The sequence below is a fragment of the Agelaius tricolor genome, unplaced genomic scaffold (genome assembly GCF_023055355.1).
Source record: "Agelaius tricolor isolate 1412-34295 unplaced genomic scaffold, bAgeTri1.0.p SCAF_2, whole genome shotgun sequence".
Taxonomy (NCBI): Eukaryota; Metazoa; Chordata; class Aves; order Passeriformes; family Icteridae; genus Agelaius; species Agelaius tricolor.
In genome coordinates, this window is record NW_027269262.1 from 84,437,480 (window position 1) to 84,457,247 (window position 19,768).

The window sequence follows — 19,768 nt, forward strand, 5'->3', positions numbered from 1 at the left end:
TCTCATGCAGCAGTTTTATTCTTGGGCACAGTCATGTCCCTCTGTCACTGCAGTGCTCAAGCCCACCAAGTGTCATTTAGCATCCTTCCCCAGTACACCTGCAGTTCTGCAGAGATGCAGTTTCCCCAGTGCAAAGCCTCTGTTCTGGTGTCATCTTTCCCAGCCAGGTACTTGTCCTTCCCCTTCTCCTCAGAGGCTGAGAGCATTGTGCATGCTGCCCTCAGCCACACCTAAACCTGTAGTTTTGGATTTTTGGGTATTTGAAGGCACTTGTGCATGTGGTGCCTTACCTGTTTGCATTGGCTAAAGACATTTTTGACTAGGAACTTGAAAAAAATGAGACAAAAATTGTTTATGTGAGGTAATGCAGGCCAAGGATTAATTTTAGCAGTATAACTGCAATGAATCTGATGTCAGTGTGAAAAATACAGACATAGATGATGAAAGAAATCAAATAATCTCCTCCTGTGTTTAAACCTTCCTTTATTCTAGCCTAGATTTTCTTGAGAATGTGTATGTAACTACCTTTTTATGTTTTTCCTCTTCACCATTTGTTCCACTTGATCATTCCCAATGTGTGTCTCTAGCTTTGTCTTTGTGATAGACCTCAAGGCTCCTTTTGGACCACAAAGAAATGCATCTGGTTTTATTGTGCAGCACTTGAAGCTAATGTTAATCCTTCCCTCAATTCCCTGGAACAAAGCCAAGCTTCTTAATGTTTCTTGGAAATGGCTTTGGGGGACTTTGATAAACAAAATTGCTTTCTTAGGAGCTACTTGGTACAAAAAATGCCTTTTGGAAATGGTCCTCCTGGTGAGAGCAGGCTGGGGCTGGGCAGGGTGTAGGAATGGCCTGGAGACTTGAAGTCCTTGAGGGTGTGCAGTGAGGTGCTGAGCTCAGGGTTCTTCCAGGTACACACAGAGCTGAGTGAGTGAGGTGGCACAATGGCCCTGGGTCTCTGCCCTCAGCTGCACAGCTATTGGGGCTTGGGGCAGCACATCCCTCCTCCTGGGCACACCCTTGTCCTTGATCCTGCAGAGCTGCACAGAAGTGAATCAAAAAATCACCCTGATACATGGTGGCATTGGTTTGTGACAATTTAATATATTATTATATTCAACTGGGAAAAAATGGAAATAAGAAACTAATGGTGATGAGGGGGAAAGAAGAATAGTCTAGAAAAAGTGTTGGGAGAAGGGGGAAACATCTTTCTGATTTATGTCCTAGAGTTTGCTCTTAACAGAATGAGGTGGAAGTGCATCTCTTAATTACCAGTGTTCAGGGACCCTTCCCTGCCTAAAAAAAAGAAGGGAAAGAAGCTAGAGGCAGAAATGAGAAGTGCCAAGGTTGTGAGCAGAGTGGAAAGTAGGGAGTAAAAATAGGACTGGAAAGTACTCTTGATAGCTTATTTTTTCAGCTTTCTGAGCTTCAAATAATCAGCATTAATAGGCCTGGATTGGATGTTCACGAGATGTATTAAAAAAAAGTGTTGAAAAAGTGTATCAAGTGTTACTCCAGTCATTTGTAAATTAATTCTGATTGAGTAGCTGTTGTACTCTGAAGCCATCTGCTTGTTTAGCTGTAGCTCAGTGTGAGTGATGTAGGACAACCAGAACGGGTTTCTAGACACACAAATGTCCTGTAGGTGTCAGCACTTCTCTTGCTATTTTACTGATTTGCAGCAACAGAAGTAGCAGGAAAAAACAGTGGATTGTTTTTTTTGGTTGGTTGGTTTTTTTAAATTAAAAGTATTCAAGTGGATATTCTTTGCTAGTGAACGCTATTGAAGCAAAGTTTTATACAATTAACAGGAACTAACAGGCTGAGCTCTCCTTACTGGATAAAGAAGCTTCAGAAAATTGACTTGGTTAAAATGCTACTTGCAAAATATCATATAGCTTATCATATAGTTTATAAAACTGTCTAAATAATAGGACTAAGCCTTTGGTAAATATTGAAACAAATGACACTCACCAGTTGTAATGTGCTCTGCCATATGTGACAGCATCTCTGAGGTTAAGCATTAGCTCCAGGTTGGCAGAGTTCTGACTTCTGAAGCAGTCATGAACATGGAATGAGACACAGGACTTACATGCAGCTGGTTCACATTCATGTTTGTTCATCTGCTGTAAATCCAACAAGGACAGGCTTGCACCAACCCAGCCTTCCAGGGGCACTGGAGCCCAGCTCTGAAGGGTGACTCAGCAGTGAGTGAGTGTGTGTGACTCAAGTGTCTGAGCACCATGGGGAACTGGGGTCTGAGACACCTTGGAAGCAGGAGGAGAAACATGGTTTAGCCCAGTGCTGTTCACAGAGGATTTGGTTGGGAGGATGGAAGAGTTAATTTAAACCATCTTTTTAATGCATAGGAAGAAAATAGGCATGGAGCACCCTCTCTCTTGGACTCAGAACTCTCAGCAGCCTGGCAAGTGTGATGATATCAGCACAGCCATTTGATTCAGAAAGAGATTTGGGATTTGTGTTCAGAAGACTGCTGAAGTTCAGTTTTGTAGCATTCCATGCTTGCTCTACTTGAGCCTGGTTAGCAATTTGTCTAGGTTGTCTCTGTATTTCTGACCTCATGAATTACTAAAGAGCTCTTTTTCCTGACACTTGTTTCCAAGGCAGTCCAAGAGAGTATTAATAGCTGAATTTCCATATGGGTGTTTCTAAATACTGGTTTCTTTGGCTAAGGAGTGTGATTTTGTTGGCTCATATTCTTCATAAGACCAACACTTGTCCTCTTCCTGGAGAGCTGATGTCACAACTATGCAGAATATGTTCTGAGAGAACTGAGGGGATGTCAGTGACAAAACTGAAGGTTTATCCATGGTAGCACATGTGATAATATTTCAGAAGGGGGAATTATCCTGCATTTTCATCTCTAATCTTCAGCGCAGATGCATCTGAGATCAATCATTGAACAGATGGCAGGATCTGTAATTCAAGCATTCAGTGCCCTTGTCTCCAGGATGCCTGTACAGGAGGTGAAGGTGCCATGAGGTGTGAGTGAAGCCAGATAAAACAGAGCCAGTTCCTCTGGACAAGATGGTCTGGAGATTATCTTTTTACTTCAGCTTATGCATTGAAATAATTCATTTATCTGTGTCAAGCCTGCAGATTGAGTTGGTGAAGCCAGCAGCTCCTGAGGAGGTCACTAAACCTGTTTTCAGTGAGGTGAATTGGGCAAAGGCAACAGCCCTTTGCAAAGCCAGCAGCAGGAAGAGCTTGGTCTTGGCTACAAAATAAACCCATGGGGCTACATAAATACATGAAGTACCCAAGCCAACTTTTACAAGCAGTGCAGCACAGAAAATGCTGATTTGCTAAAAGGGAAGAACTATTTGGGCCTGAGATGCCTGGATGTGTGCAATGGATCCTTTTGGTTGATGATCATCCACAGATGATCAGACTTAGTCCCTGCTCTGAATCAGGTGTGCCATTACTCTTAAGTGATATCATCTTCTTTGCTGTAACTATTATAATTCATATAAATAGTTGCATATTATGGAATAAAACTCTGAAGCCAGAAATTATTAAACAAATCAGCATGCCACATAGGAGATTCTTTATAGTCCTGGCTCTGAGTTGGGCAAAACAGCTGCTTTGTTTATCAAGGGGAAAATCTAGCTACTACTTTCTTAGATGCAGAACAAACTTACTTTTTTCATAAACTGATTTTTAACTCCCAGCAAGTGGGACAAGTGTGTTGCTGATACTGGAAGAGCACCAATTGCTGCCTGATAGGGCTTTAAAAGGTTGCAAACAGCAGGCAGGACTTCTCCAGTCCTACAGAGAGCACCCTTGCATTTAAAAAATAAGACTAATCTTTTAGAGAAGTGTTGTTATGTCTGATTCTCCTAGGGTAAAAGTCAAGACCAGCTATCCAGAGCTCCTGATTTTTAGAAAAATATTTTTTTCCTCTAAACACACCTTCTACTTTCCTATCTCTCTATTCATGACTGAATCTCCATCTGCAGAGAGTGGATGAGCTTGGTGTGGAAGTTGAAACTTCTGACTGCATCTCCTGGCTTGGCTTTGATTCATCTTGCTTTTCCTTCACCTTTACAAGTGTCCCAGGGCTGAGGTGGCCCCTGCTGGGTGTGTGCCTGCAGCAGAGGTCCCTCCCTGCCCCCAGGACCCTGGCAGGGGCTGGGGGCTGTGCCTGGCTGTGTCCCCCCCTGGCCAAATGCCCTCTGTCAGCAATGGCAAGGCCGTGGTGTTCAGAGTCCTGCTGCCAGCAGCTGTGTGTGCCTGTGCCCCCACGGGGGGACACCATCACTCCCTGAGTGCTAAAAGGGACCCCTGGACCATGTAGGCAGTGTCCCACCCCTTTGGACCATCCCACAGCAGGATTCCCAGGGCTGGCTTCCCTGCTGCCTGTGGCAGTGGGGTGGGGCTTGGCTGGCTCACAGACCCAAGCTGGGGCCACAGCCTCAGGGATTGCCTGAAGTAATTTGCAGACAGGTGTCCCCTGGTTATGCTTTGCTTTTTTGTGGGCTAACAGTCAGGTAGTATTTTGTGGGAGAAGGGAAGGAGAGAGATGGGAAGGAATGATTCTTAGTGCATGGATCTTATTAGGAAAAAAAACCCAAGAATTTTTGCTGCTCCTCATAGATTTCCATTTGCTTGAGTAGAGAACAGCTCAGGTGGATTTCTTAAAATATTTAGATGATAAGTTGTGGTGGTGTTCACAGGGGTCCCAGGATGAGGGAAGAGATGAGAATGTTGGCTCCATGTTTCAGAAGGCCTGATTTATTTTATGATATATATTACATTAAAACTATACTAAAAGAATAGAAGAAAGGATTTCATCAGAAGGCTGGCTAAGAATAGAAAAAGAATGATAACAAAGGCTTGTGACTGACTGAGACAGTCCAGACAGCTGGGCTGTGATTGGCCATTCATTAGAAACAACCACATGAGACCAATCACAGATGCACCTGTTGCATTCCCCAGCAGCAGATAACCATTGTTTACATTTTGTTCCTGAGGCCTCTCGGCTTCTCAGGAGAAAAAATCCTAAGGAAAGGATTTTTCATAAAACATGTCTGTGACAATAAGTCTAGTTTGATTAAATGCTATGTGATCTGCTGCAGCTTTGCCATGATGGAAAAAATCTCCCCTTCTGAGATCAATTATTCTGTACTGAGATCAATTATTCTGTACTGAGATCAATTATTCGGTACTGAGATCAATTAGCAGCACTGGTGAGATGATTCAAGAAAAGGAGCCTAACCCTGGGCTACCTCTGGGCTCTTAGCAGGGTTGCAGGAAAGGAAGCATAGAAATAGATGGTACAATGCAACTGAGGAGACCCACAGGAACTGTATTGCTGCTGCTGCTGCTGCATTCACTGCTGGGACTGTAGGACCAGCACTGCTTTTGCAGATCTTTCCACTCCATTTCATCTGTCCCTGCTGTCAAAGCCATGCCTTGCTGTGTGCTGGTGTTCCAGCACATAACAGCTCTTTGGGAAGGGCTTTTCCCCACAGCAGAGCTGTGCTGTGTCTGTCAGCTGAGGCTCCTGCCTGTGCTTCACCCTGTCCCACTCACAGGACCTTCACCATGCTTGACAGGAGGAGAAGGAGAGGAAATGTGTCCCAGCCTGCTCCTGAGCACCTCAGAAAGGTCTGTGCAGGAGCCAGGGCTGGAAGGGACAGCTGGTCCCTGGGGTGTTCAACAGCCAGCAGAGAGGACTCACAGAACTGCAGTGCCTCTGTAAGAGTGGTGCCTCCTAAAGGTGTGCACTGAGAGCAGAGGCTTTCAGAGCTGCAGAGCTTATGTAGCCATTACATTTCAAAAGAGTGCTCTGTGAACTAAAAAATTAAAAGATTGATGCTGCCAGAAGCCTTGCAAAGCATTAGAAGGAGAGTTATATGCATGGAAAAATGCAGCAAGCTTATTTTTAATTGTGTGGACCCTTTTTAATTGTTGTATTTGCATCTCTGAAATAAATCTTTCCAATCATAATCACTACAAAGTTTTAATTTTTCTGGAGCAGGGAATTGGATGGCATCTCAGGAAAAGGGTAATTATTCTTGAAAGAGGAGACATCATTCTGAAATAGGGTTATTTTTAACCTGGGATTAGGTGTCCCCATGGGGTGTTACACTGCCATACCTGAGCCAGTGGTCACTCTACTGGAGCACTGCTTGCCCCTTCCTCTGTCCTCTTGTCTTCTTACAGGTCTCAAATGCTTAAATTTTGCTTTGTCAAACTGCCTATCCAACTTTACATGCAAATGAAGGGAAAAATGACAGAAAATGTTCAAGTGCTTCAAAGAAGTCTTCAGATGAGCTTACCTATCAAGGGTGTTTTTAATCTCCTAAATGTCTGGTAAAGACTGTAGCTATCCTGCAGGGTGAGGCTTGGCTTAGGAAAAAAAGAAAAAAAGATTTTGCAGAACCAGGCTCATACCTCCAAACTAGTTTGGACTTTGGCAGGTAAACATATTGAAATGTATTGACATACATTTCAATATACATACAACCACCTCTTCCTGTCTCCCATCCTGTGTTCCCCAGTAAATGTCTGCCCCAAGGAGCTCTGCAGAGGTTGGACACCCTGCAGTTTGCTCACTGTGCAAAGCTGCTCCATGGACACCCCTCTCTATGCAGAGACAGGCCCAGCTCAGCTGAACTCAGCCTGATTTAGGGGATCATTAGGAGGTTTCAGCTTCTGGGCTCACCTGGTTGTGAGTGAAAGCAATGGAGAGCCTGAAATGGAAACCATCCAGAGTTTGGAGGCAATGGCTTCATGGATAGCATGGTCACAGGTGACTTTTGGGGTTGAGATGTGCAAAGATTGAGATGTAGCATGTTTGTGTTCCTGTTCCTTCAGTTTCTATAGTCTTTTCTCCTAAAAAATGTTTAATAGAGGAGAGAGTGAATGGTGCATGACACTGAAGTAATACTGGAGATCATGTCCCACTTGGGAATATTTCCTGAGGGTTTTGGCTTTTTCTAGCAGCTCCAGTGAGCCAGTTTGATGTCTTCACCTCTCTGACACCCAACATGTGCTCACAGCAGGGAGATGGAAAGGTTTCCTTTTGGGTTTCATTGAACTCCCAGAGGAATTTGTGTACCCCCATTCTGAGCATGGTTGTGGTATATATTTAAAATGTTCACTGTGAGGATACATATCTATCATCTCCTTGCCATGATCCTGTAACCAGATACCTGATGGTCTCCTGGCTTCAAAAGTCAGTCCCAGGAAAGTGCTTAAATTATCTGGCACTATAAAGTAATTATAGCCTTAGCACATTTTACCTTCACAAAATGGTCAAAATGTGCATTTGGGGAATGTTGTGCAATTTTAATCTGCCCTGATGTGGATGACTGGCACTGGTGTTTTATAGTGGGGGTGAATTAGATTTCTTTACTGACTTATTGCTCTGCAGAAAAATGAAAATGTTGTCCCCAGAGTGGATTTACTTTTTCATGCAGTGGGTAGGGGGAGGTTGCAGTGCTGCCTTTGGAAACATTAGCCTGGAGAAAAGGAGACTCAGAGGTGACTGTATCACTCTCTACAGTTTCCTGAAATGTGGATGCAGTCAGGTGAGGTTTGGTATTTTTCTCCAGGTAGCACTGAGAGAACCAGAGGACACAGTCTTAAACTGTACCAAGGGAAATAGAGGTTGGATATTAGGAAAATGTTTTTTACAGCAGGAGTGATAAAGTTCTGGAATGGCCTGCCTGGGGAGGTGGTGGAGTCACCGTTCCTGGATGTGTTTAAAAAGCCTGGATGTGGCACTGGGTGCCATGGTTTAGTTGAGGTGTTAGGACATGGGCTGGACTCAATGACCTTGAAGGTTTCTTCCAGCCCAGTGATTCCCCTGGGGACAGCCAGCCTGTGCCTGCAGTGACCTTGTATCCTGTTGTTGAGCTGCTCCTGTGCTGCCTGCCTGATAAACCATCCCAACACTCTGGAGGCACAAGCAAGCACAGCCCTTTGCAGGTGCTGCCTCATTGTGCCACCCTGAGCTGCAGGGCTCTGCCAGTGTCCTGCACACCCCGTTATGATTGTGGGAGGGCATGCAGAAGCCTTGGTGCTCAAGCCACCATTCATTACCCTCATTTTTCTGCATCTCTATCATGTTAACGGTGAGCCACAGTGGCATGAAAGAAAAGAACCAAATAGTTGGCTTTGGAAATTTAGAAATTGGAGAAGTTTGTTAATATCTGTCCCTGGGATGCCCCCATTCTCACATGTACAGAGCAGGAAGCATGCTCTGGAATTTCACAGCACTGCTGTAGCTGTCTGTGCCCAGCCCTGATCTGGATGCTAACATTTCTGCAGGTAATGAGTACAGTCACCAGGATCCCAGCAGGCTTTTTATCTCCTTCTCCAAACACATCTAAATTCCCATGTAATTATGAAGCCATCATGCTAATTACAGCTGTGGGAAAAGGTTGCCCCTGTCTGCCAACAGTTCCTCTGTGTTGCTGAGGCACAGGTCAGGCCTGGGAAGAATTAATTTCACTGTATTTAGTCATGTTAGCAGTTCTGGGCTATGTTATTGCAACAGCACAGACATCCCCTGGTCACTCATTGTACTGGTGTGTCACACCTGGGCTTGGGGCCTCAGGGCTCAGTGGGGCTGAGTGATAAGGCCAGTGATAAGTGGTAAATCTGTGATGTGGGGAGCAGGCTCAGCACAGGGATTACAGTTTGGAGGGAAGGAAAGGATACTTAAACCAAATGAAAATGGATGAAGGTCTTCTGTGGTTTGGGATATCTTATTAATATTTAGAAATAGAGCTCCTAGCTCTAAAAGTTACAGAACAATGCTGTGTATCAAGTAATTTTGCTGCAGGCTTATCTTTGCTCTAAGTGGAACAGAAGACAATGACTGTGACTGCATTGTGCCTTTTTATTTTTAAATAAAAATAGTTAGGCCACCAATGACTTTGCTATAAGCAACATATACCTTCTTATTAATAATTTTAAAAAAAAGTTTCGTCCACAAAGGTAGAATTTTTAAGGAGTTATAACAAGGTCAGAGAGATCTTCCAGCTGATAGTGTGATGTTTGCATGGTACCTGCAGAAGTGTGTTGCTGTTCTAGAATTGATGGAGACCTATTCCCCTTGACTTACCCCTTCCCTGGGCTGCTGCCAGAGCTCTTGCCAGGGCTGGGGTCAGCAGGAGGCCAGCTGTGGGTGAATGGAGGGAGATGAGTCAGGAGGTGTTCAGGCTTTGCTCTGCCTCTCTGCTGGGCTGTGTCTAAAAAGCACCAAGCCTCAAAGGAATGAATTTGTTGTAGATTTGCAGACTTGGCTGAACTTTTAACTTTAATTGTCCAGAAAGCTGCTGGAAGGTTTTTCTGCATCCTGCAGGGCAGACACAGCCTTGTCTTTGGTGTGAAGAGGTCCCATGTAATGATGCCTGCTGCTACTGAAGCCTGGCAGCCCAGTGGATGGTTCTGGAAAGCTGGCAGGGAAGCTGTGTGTGTATCTGTGTGTACAGTGCCACACATGTGCTCCTGTCTTCTGTGCCTTCTTCCCTTCCCTGATGTGTCCCCCTGCCATGTGCCTGGGGAGGAAATGCTGCCAGGTGAGTCTGTGTGTGAAAATGCAGAAAAGCCTCTGACCTCATCACCCTGCCACAGACCCTCCCAAGGGACCCACATTGTCTCTTTCTGTCTGGTGCTGTTAAGAGAGAGATCTCAAGTATGTAAATTCACAGCAAAAAATCATCTTTGTCCCACTTGATAAGCTGATTAAAACTCCTACACTGAAATGCAAAAAAAAGAAGAGGTGTTAATGAATAGAGCTAATTAAAATTTGGTTGAAGCTAATTAAAATCTAAATCTGGTAACACTGTGGAAAAAGCACAACTTTCTGTTCTAGGTTCTGCCTCATTTCAAGGCAGATGATTCTCATGAAGTGACTAAAATTGTCCAAAGTTGTCATTGTTCCACATGTTATCAGACATGCAGCATTTGTATATCCAGCCAGCATGAATCTTCCCAACCTGGAAAAAGTTTAAAATAATAAAAAAACCTCTTGATGTTAAGGGATTTTTGTCTTTGACTGTAAAATCATCCCAGTATATGCTCACACCATGGGCAGCAAGTAGGTTTTCTAAAACACAAAGATGAGAATCAAGCATAGTTACATGGTTTCCAGGAGGAAACACCAAAGTCCTTTTGATCTGTGGCACCAATTATGCTGCAAGACAACTTTCTAAAATTTTCAGCAATAAAAACCAGTTAATTGTATTACAAATGGCAAAGACTATAAAACATCAATTCACAGTCCAGATCCTTCTTTTCTTAGAAACTTCAAAGAATACAAATTATTTTAAGAAAAGGAGAACTGACTTTTGAAGGTAACCTTTTCTTGCCCACATCCCTCAGAACTTTCTCTCACAAATTCTTTAAATACTTAGCACAGTCAATTAAAATTATTATTATAACAATTTATTATGGTTCAGCAGCAAAACACAAGTGGGCATTTGACCAAGTGGGACTGTAATGGCATGAAATGTGCCATTATGCTTGGAAGAAACAAGTGACAATTTGCAAATATGTCTGTTTGATATTGCTAAAATAGCAGGTTGACCCTTTGAGCTTTTGAATGGATTTGGTTGGAAGCACTCAGGAAGGGAGCAAGGAGATTACCAACACTGACCTGGGGCTCTCCAGGGTGAAGAGCTGTGTGAATGCTCAAAGCACAGAGCAGGTCTGGAGCACTTGTCTGAACATGGACTGAGGCTGCATTGATGAACTGAGGCTACAATGACAATGAATTTTGTCATTGTATTTTGAAAGTTTACCACAGTGTCTGCAGATGTCAGCTGAGCTTCATGGCATTTTGCTGTCATATTTAATATTTACTTTTTTACCATAATTTTTTAAACTTCCCAGTGTGATTTTGTGAACCAGCTGCCCTGCACTCAACTTGATATTTTTATCAGACCATCCCGGTGGGAGAATAATGGGAAATAAAACTCACCCAAATATGTATGAAGCATAGTCATATTATAACAATTTATATATTTAAAACCTATTAGACTGTTGTAGACAGGGACTTTGTATGGCTTGCATGTTTATTTTATGCACAGGAACATTAACTGGTATTAGCTGTTTTAGCAGCTCTGGATGGAGTTGCCCCTCTGAGAAGGCACTGCAGAAAGGACTGGAGGGTTCAGTCTCTGCCTGCTAAAAGGGTTTTATTTAAGTGATTGTCTTCCCTGGCACTTAATCCCTGCCTAACTCCTGCTGCCCTGATGCTGCTGTTGTAGTTCTCAACAAAGTATTCAAGATTTGTAGAGGGTGCTGGGATTTCTGTAAATGGATTTCAGTTATCTGTTCTGAAGAGGTTGAAAAGGCACTGAATTAGACTCTGGAAGAGCTGTTCTTAGTTTTGCAGATCATTTGAGCATGAAACTCACTTTTTCCAAAAAGGAAGGTACCTGAGATGAATATTAAGAGAATAATGCAGTTTTTGTATTTTGAACAAAGAAAATTTAAAATATAAAAAATCCAAATAATATCTTTAAGTTAGACACAGATTTTTCAATCTTTAGAAATTTATTGATTTGTGATTGCAAACTTATCTTATGGTTTGTTATGTGTTTGAAGCAGATAGTGTTGAAAACCCAGAAATATGTTTGTGAACCTGAGTTGCAGTCGATGGTCTATTGGCACCAGTGATACTTTTATATTTGCTGCCCCTGAGTGCTGAGGTGAGAAAGGCCATTTTCAGCTTTTCTGTGTGTATTTAACCACGTGCAGGTGGTGTTTTGAGAGGTGATGTTGGAAGGAAATTCACCACGAAGGCTCTGCTAAAGGAGCTGAGCTGAGGCTGTGCTGGGCTGTCACTGAGAGCTCAGCCCTGGGAAAGTGCAGCTAAAACATCCCCTCCTGGGCTGCCAGGCTGGCTCTGGGTGTCTCATGCCATGGCCAGGGAGGAGAGCACGCAGCTCTCCAGGGCTCAGGTGCCATCAGCAGGGAGGGGATGGCAGGGGGTGTCTGGCAGGGAGCACAGGAGCAGCCAGGGGGATTTCCTGCTGGGATGGGGCTGCCCTTCCCTTTCCCTGTGCAGGCAGGGACTGAGACTGCTCCTCTGTGAGATAAAATGTCCAGTTTGGGGTATTCCCCTCGGGGGGATGCCATGTGCTGTTTTCTGGCTCTTGCTCTGAGCTCAGTTCAGCCCTCACCTGCCACAAACAGCAGCAAATCTGCAGTGAGCCTGCCTTGGGCAAAGCCAAGGGGGAACCAACTTCTCTGGTGGGTTTTGGAGCAAAACACAGAAATATTTTATTGGCCAAGACATTTGTGGCCTCTTGCTAGTGTTCTCTTTGATGCCCTTGGGGTTTTTTAGCATCCTCAGGTGAGAAAGAGCAGTGGAGGGGACAGCATCACACACATGCATTATCTGGTTTATGTCTTAACTGTGATTCCTCCCTGCAGAACTCCCTGCCTTGGGATTTATGGCTGAAAAAAAATTTTTAGGAAAAATTCAGTAGACAGTTTGTGCTTAGGAGTATCAGAAGTTTCATTTTTGAATGTGTGTGCTGTGAGCCCTGGGAAACAAAAATCACTTGAAGGTCTTCCTTTGATCATATTTTATTTATTCGGAAATAGGTAGAATTCTACTTCTGCAGCCTGTCATCTCAAACTCTGAATTCTGGAATAGTTTTTGCAGCTTCTTGGCCAGATATTGAGGAAGAGATCCAGCAGCCATGCCCCACATATTTTCTGCTGGGCTGCAAACCTCTCCCAGGTGTCCTCCACAGGCCTGGCTTTTGGCAGCTCTAACCTGGGATGAACAGAGACAGTAGGACAAAAAATTAATTGTCTGTGTTCTGCTGTTCAAATTTATCTTGAGATTTCACACTCACTTGATTAAAAAATTTGCAAACCAATCTGCAGTTCTGTGCAAGGAATAGGATGGCAGAGAGATTCATGACTGCACCAAGCTCTAATTGTTTTTATCACTCGCTTCAAAGAATAGAGATAAGTGGTGTTTTCTGGAGAAATGGATTTGATCTTTTCCTGCATCAGGTATAAACCAAAAGTAAACAGAAAAATGATGAAAAATTTTTATCTAAGAAAGAAGAAGAAAAAAAAAGCTTACATTAATATCAAAGTATGTATTTACAGAGGGATGTTATGGTTTATGATCATCCCTGAAAGAATCATCATAGTTTTTAAAACTTCAGGCTGAAGGGTCACCCCATTTATTTCCTGATGCAAACAAGCCAGTTAAAACTGCAGACTAGAGCTGAGACTCTCTATTTAAATGACTTTATTTGACAAATAATTTCCCTGTTGAAAAAATTCAAATGAAACAGGCTTCTTTTGCTGAACTCTCTGCAGATTAAATGGATGCCATTGTGAGATATTTTGCCTATGTTTAAATTTTGGGGGAAAAACCCCCAAACCAGCAAAACCATGCTAAAACAGGTGTTTGATTCAATTCCAAATTGACCAAGGTAATATTCTCCACTTCAGCATCAGAACCAAACTGCTCCTCTCCTTTTGGTCAACAGCACAAGAGGAGACAGCTGGAGGCTGCTTTGTGTACCCTGGGGTGGCAAAGTGCTGCACTGAGGCTTAACTAAGTCAATAGGTTTATCTGTAATAGGAGAGATGTAGAGGGCAAGGAGGTTTTAACTCTGTTTAATGCCTCAGTTTTCTTGGCTTGCTGAGCAGCAGTGCTGTGTCTGTGTGGCTGATGCCTGAAACAATAGTACTTCAGAAGAAGAAGTGAAGAGCTGGATAAAAATAGGACAGAAGTGAAGGGATGTCCTAATTACAGTGGTCCCCACGAGCCTCTCAGGACTGAGTCATCAGCTTCACCATCACATCATATTATGGATGACATTGTGGTGGCCAAAAGTTCCTTTTGTTCAGAGGAAAAGATCAGAGATCTATACCATTAAAATGGAGTGAAGTGAAAAACATGTTTATTTCCTAATTGCTAAGTGTTCAATTGCTAAGTGTAAACTTGGTTATTTCCTAATTCCTCCAAAGCCAGTATGGCTGCACAATAGTTCACCAGGAGCAACCCACCTAATCTGATCTGTGACAGTAAAAGAGGTGAAGTGTCCAAATTGTCTTGGCTTTCAATGGACCAGATTAGTTCTGAAAATGCCACACAAATTCCTGCATTGGGTAGTTTCAATACAGCTGGCTTAGTGTGCCTTGGAATGGCTCTTTGGCAGAGAGTATTTCTAAACACACTCACAAAATGCATAATGTCCTGCCTTTCTGGTAAATATTTGGTTAAATTGGATGTTTTGGGGAATGTGCCCTGTACTGCTGTTGTTGACATTAAGGATTTGTCATTGCAAGTCAGAGGACAAAATGATGGGAAGGTTTGAAATTGTCAGATCACAGAGAGGTTTGGGTTGGAAGGGACCTTAAAGATCATCCAGTTCCAGACCTCTGCCACAGGTAAGAACACTACAAGATCCACATGCCTGTCTGTAGTGCTGGCTGAGGTAGTTTTATCCCACTGTCAGCCAAAATAGGAATTTTATTCCCTCTGTATTCTTGAATTAGGATAAACCCCCCCACAAATATCGTTTCATTTGCTGCTGCAGTCATTGCAGTATAACCAGACAGATAACAGAAATACAAGGTCTGGCTTCAGCTCCTCTGACCTGTATCTATAGGGACTTTTGTAGTCCTGAGTTACTCAGGCATCTGCTGCCAAGATTCAAGCATGAATTTGTCTTATAAATCTGTTGGAGCTTTTAACACCACAAGAGAGCAGGTAACAGAGGCTGAAGTAAATCTGGAAAGAGAACTGGGCAGGCAGTGGCTCAAGGTTTTCCAAGCCAGGAGTTTGCTCTATGGGAACAGCCTGTAGTTAAATACATCTGCAGAATTGTGCTGGTAAAGGGGGAATTGAACTGTGCAGTGGAAAAGCTCCAGCAATGTGGGAGCTGCTATCAGGAAAAATAAAGATGGTTTTATCATTCTTCCAGGCAAACTGGTTTTGAGGGTAGCTGACTTGAAACTAAAATAGAAAACACTGACACCATCCCTCAGAGTCTCTGATTTGCTCTGCCCTCAGCCCCTAGCTGCCATCATGTGCTCTGCTGCCATTATGCCTCCCTGGGTGATCCTGTGGCAGCCCAGCACCTGAGGGATGGGTTTGGCAGAGATCCAGGATCTGTTTATTTTATATTTTGGTCCATTTGGAGAAGGTGTTTGTCTGCTGGCCCTGAGACCCCACCCAGACTCAGCTGAGCCGAGGGCAGGGAGCAGCTGCAGGTTCTACCATGGGGGCCCTGGCTCACAGAGCCTCTCCCTGTGCCACAGCAGGACAGGAGATTCTTGATAAAATGCAGAAGAACAAGGTCAGGAGAGCCCAAGGCTCATGTTTAGTGTTTACTGTGAAGCTCTGGAAAAGATTGTGGCTGCCCACCCCTGGAAGTGTTCAGGGCCAGGCTGGATGGGGCTTTGAGCCACCTCCTCCAGTGGAAGGTGCCACCATCAATGGCAGGGAGCTGAAACTAGATGACCTCTAAGTTCCCTTCCAACCCAAACAATTCTATAACTGGTAACTGGCTTTTCCAGCCTCTGAGAAGTGAATATTTGGCTCCTGACTCTCTCTCTATATAAAATGAACAGATATAGATATGACATGATTTGCAGTTTGTGGTCAGAGCTCTGTGTGTCCCTGATGCTGCAGCTGAGTTTCTGTAGCTGTGGTGGAAATGGATCTCTAAGAAATGGGATGGGAGTTCTGCTGCTGCAGCTTTTGAGGGGAAAGGGACAGAGCAGGAGGCCTTTGGGCTCTGCTTGCCAAGGGTTCTTTACCAGGAAAGAGAGAAATTAAGTGACAAAGGATTTTGGTTATCCTTTGCAAAAAAAAACAAACATCAAGCTCTCTTCCCTCCACTTCTGTTCTGTTTTGGGTGAAAATGTAGTGGCAGTTAAATGAGCTTTGCTAAATCTTTCATAAACCATGGTAGCTGTGGAGAAAGCAGAGGAGTTAAAATAAACTCCAGTGTTTTCCCTGCAGACTTTCTTGCAGAGACTCCTACAGATACCAAGGTTTGCAAGTCTAAAACTCCAAAATCCAGTTGCTCATTTTTGCACTCAGAAATTCCTGCAAGTGGCTCTTTTCAGAGAAATCTCACAGATCCTGAATTTTCCTCTATTCCATTTGCAGTAATTTTCACCCAAACCAGCTCCATCTGAAGTTCATTTTGTTAAATTTTCTCCATCTTTAAAAAAATGCGGATTTTAATGCATTTTTAGGTGCACAGTTCTTTTTATGAAGGATCAGCTAGTTACTTTAAAAAGAACCACACAGAGAAGGAGCAGGCTTTTGTGTACAGCTATAAATTTCTTAAATATTCCCATTTCCTGGGTATAAGTGGTTTGATAAACTACCCCTGGATATAGAACCCTGTATGAGAACAATACACCTCTGTATTTTACCGAGATTTTGCAAAAAAGCAAAGTCTGTATGTGCTCAAATCTGGTGTAATTTATATTGCAGGTGACAGAGTTGCATTTCCAATTTTCAGAGTTTCACAGTGCTGCTTGGATTTGTTTTATACTAATTAAATTTTATTACATCTGAAATTTCTGTTATCTTTGAATTATAATAATATTTAAATTCATATTGAAAAGTGTGGTTTATCAGCCTACACAGTATCTTTCACAAAACTGAATTAAATATCTTGAAAAAAAAATTAATTCACATTTATTGAGATGAATGACAAGAGAGCTTATCTCTTCTCTCTCTCTGCTTTTTCTTATTTATATTCCTAGATGCTTATTTTATCTGGCCTTCAGGTCCCCAGTGCAGTGGATTTTTCCTGTTTAAAATAGAGCTATCCCTTTACAGGCAAACAAATGTTTTTCCAAATGAGAAAGATAAGTATTTGGCTTTTGTGCCTTACTCACCAGAGCTGGTGCTGTGAGGAGGTTGGGCTGGTTTTGTGTTGATCCTGGCAGTGTTACTGGTTCAGTAACTGGGCATTTCTGCTATGACTTATGGCACTTCAGAATATCAAATATTATCCCTAATTGAATTTTCTGCAGAATAACTGTCACGAAGCAATGCAGCTTTTTGTGTGCCTCCTTGTTTAACCAGGGCTATAATTTTTGCAGCATGTGTTTGGTGTGGGAAGACAATTTAATGGAGACATATTTCCTCCCATTTACAAATCAAACCCTCCCAAAAAACAATGAGTCAAATCACAGGCAGCTTAGGGAGATACCTCATCTCTCATATAATTTTTTATTTGCTGGGTCATAGGTGATTTGAGGCAGCAGTCACATTTTCCTGTCTCTGTCAGATGGAGCTCAGTGAAATGTTGGCTTGAACATCTCATAGAGTGATATAAAATGAGCATAGAAGTGGTTTGTATAAAAAGCATAATCTACTTTTACCTTTTATTTTCATTTTTACTGTATTTTTAATATAGCATGTGGCAGTGAATGCAAGTTTGGCATCTTATTGAAGATGCCAAACTTGCACTGTGAGATCACCTCATCCTGCAGTGAGATTGTCTATGTGGTGTTTGGTGAGGGATGTGTATCCATAGTCAAGCTCCTTCTAACCCTTGGCTTGGGTTTAAAACTCTTAATTAAAGCCCTGGGACTTTAAAACTCTTAATTAAGGTCCTAAGACCAAAATGCTCCTGTCCATTCTTTGAACTCAGAAGGGAGAAGATGCTGCCACAAAGAGAACTTGGGCCCACATTTCAGCCAGCTCTGTTCAGGCAATTAAAGATCACCATCACCAGCTGAGAGAACAAAACCATGCAGGGTGTGAATGACCAGAGCCTGGTTATTGCAATTATCCCTGCTGAGGCTCAGGGTCCCTTGGGGCGGGTTTTGGGTGATGCCAAGCAGAGGGGCAGTCTCTGTCCCTTTGGTCCCACTGTCCATGGATCACAGCCTGGGTTCTCTGGCCCTTGCTGGCACCTCAAGGGCTTCAGCAGGGCCCTGCTGAGGTTCCTGCCTGGGGGCACACTGGTGCTTCTGGCATTTCTAATGCTTCTGCTCTCTTCAGCACCTCACTATGGAGCTCTGGGCTGCCTCAGTTGTTCTTTAAAGGGGGAGTTGGGTGCTCAGAGCTCAATCTGTGTGACCATACCCACCTCCTGTTCTGTTGAGCTCATTTCTTTCCCAGGTTGTCATTTTGTCAATCAGTTTCATACTTGAGTGATATGAAAAGCAAAGTCAATGAAGAGAAGGCCATGCCTTAGGGCACTGTATATGGCAGTGCACTTACTGAAGCAGGCCCTGTTTGCTCAGGTTTTTGATTTTTTGGGGCAGGAACTATTCCTCTCTTTAAGTCTGAATTAGTGTTACAATGCTGGCACCCAAATTTTGAGTGGGGTCTTTAAGGAGTTGTCACTCTTGCTAAAACTCAGACACTCAAGCACTTAGCAGTTGCTGAGACTTTCAGGGAGATTTAAAATGCTTGTGTTTGGCCAACAGCAGCACCTTTCTGAGAAAGAGGTTTGTATGACCAAGGAAAAGGGTATGAAGTGCAGACATGGAGCCAGGAGTTACACACCAGGGGCAAGGCTGGTGTGATCCACAAGGATGACTCTGCTGGGTGATGTTTGCCAGCCTTGACATCTCTTCTGTGCCCTGATAAAGAAAGTGGATTCTCAGAGTCAGAGAAACCCCCATCCTGGTTTTGCATATTCAATTCTGAATTTGCACCTGAAATCCTGGCTGTGTAAATATACATTTGACAAAAGCACAAGGAAAATTCTCATAACAATGGCACTGAAATAATAAGATACTTCCTCAAATTTAGCTTCTTGTTCAATATTGACTCACCTGTGTCACAACACACAGTGTACAGGGGTGTTGACACACCAAACTTGGCAGAATTCCATGTTATAGCCCAAATTTATATTTCTACCTGGCCTACCTTTTATACCTACTATGCCTGAAAATTTTATGATAATTGTGTCATAGTCTCTGATCAGTCTTAGGACTGATTTGCATGACATGAGAACTGCAGATCACCTGGAATGGAGTCCCCCAATGGATAAGATTTGGAGTTATTACTTGATTTATTTGATTTTGAACCACCTACTATTGCCTGTACGTGATTTTGGTGATTTAGACATGTGGATGGGTTTTGCTTTGCAGCCAAATTGTACTAGAGGTGGGGAGGAATATTTAAGAAAAGGCTGAGGTTCTTGGGTGGTATTATTCCAACAGCTCAGGCTATGTAAAAAAGACCCCAAATCCAAACCCAAACCCAATAGAAAATGTAAAAGGAGACTACAATGAGAAAATAATTACAAAGTTAAGATAAACCCAGTTATGGAAATACTTGTGAAAAATGGTAGTATTGATCCTGTCCGTGTAATGACCTTGCACCCTACCCACTAGGTAAAAAAATGCTTCCAACTTTGATATCATAAACTGTGACATTTGTTCATAATTCTCTTTAACTGAATTATGCTAGTATTGACCAAGTGGTTTGCAAGACCAAATAAGGGCTGAACACCACCTGGGATACCTAAATCAGGGCCAGATTATCAGATATTCAGAAGTGCCAGTGTGGCTATTTGTGAAGGTGTTTGCCATGCCCCAAAGACAATACAATCATTTGGAAAGCTTGTTTGGAGAGATGCTCAAGAGGCAAAGTTGGTGTTTCCTGGCCCAGGACAGTCAGTACCTGGGCAGAGCTCTTCATGGTGGGGTCTTTGCCTTCTTATAAAATCAAATGAGGGGGACAGTGGCACACAGTGGTAAGTGTGGCCACACATGAAAAGTCTTTCTCAACAGTATTGAGAAATATTTTTGGGGTTGTAAA

The 19,768-nt window shown here is 43.0% G+C and overlaps 1 long non-coding RNA gene across 1 annotated transcript; it reads right to left on the reverse strand.

Moving 5' to 3' along the window:
* Window positions 1-12,564: 12,564 nt before the first annotated feature.
* On the reverse strand, window positions 12,565-16,967 carry LOC139600960 (uncharacterized). The gene is made up of 2 exons (XR_011682736.1): window positions 16,882-16,967; window positions 12,565-12,769 (listed from the first exon to the last, which is right to left on the reverse strand). It is a non-coding gene; the product is annotated as an uncharacterized lncRNA (long non-coding RNA).
* Between the last annotated feature and the right edge of the window lie 2,801 nt (window positions 16,968-19,768).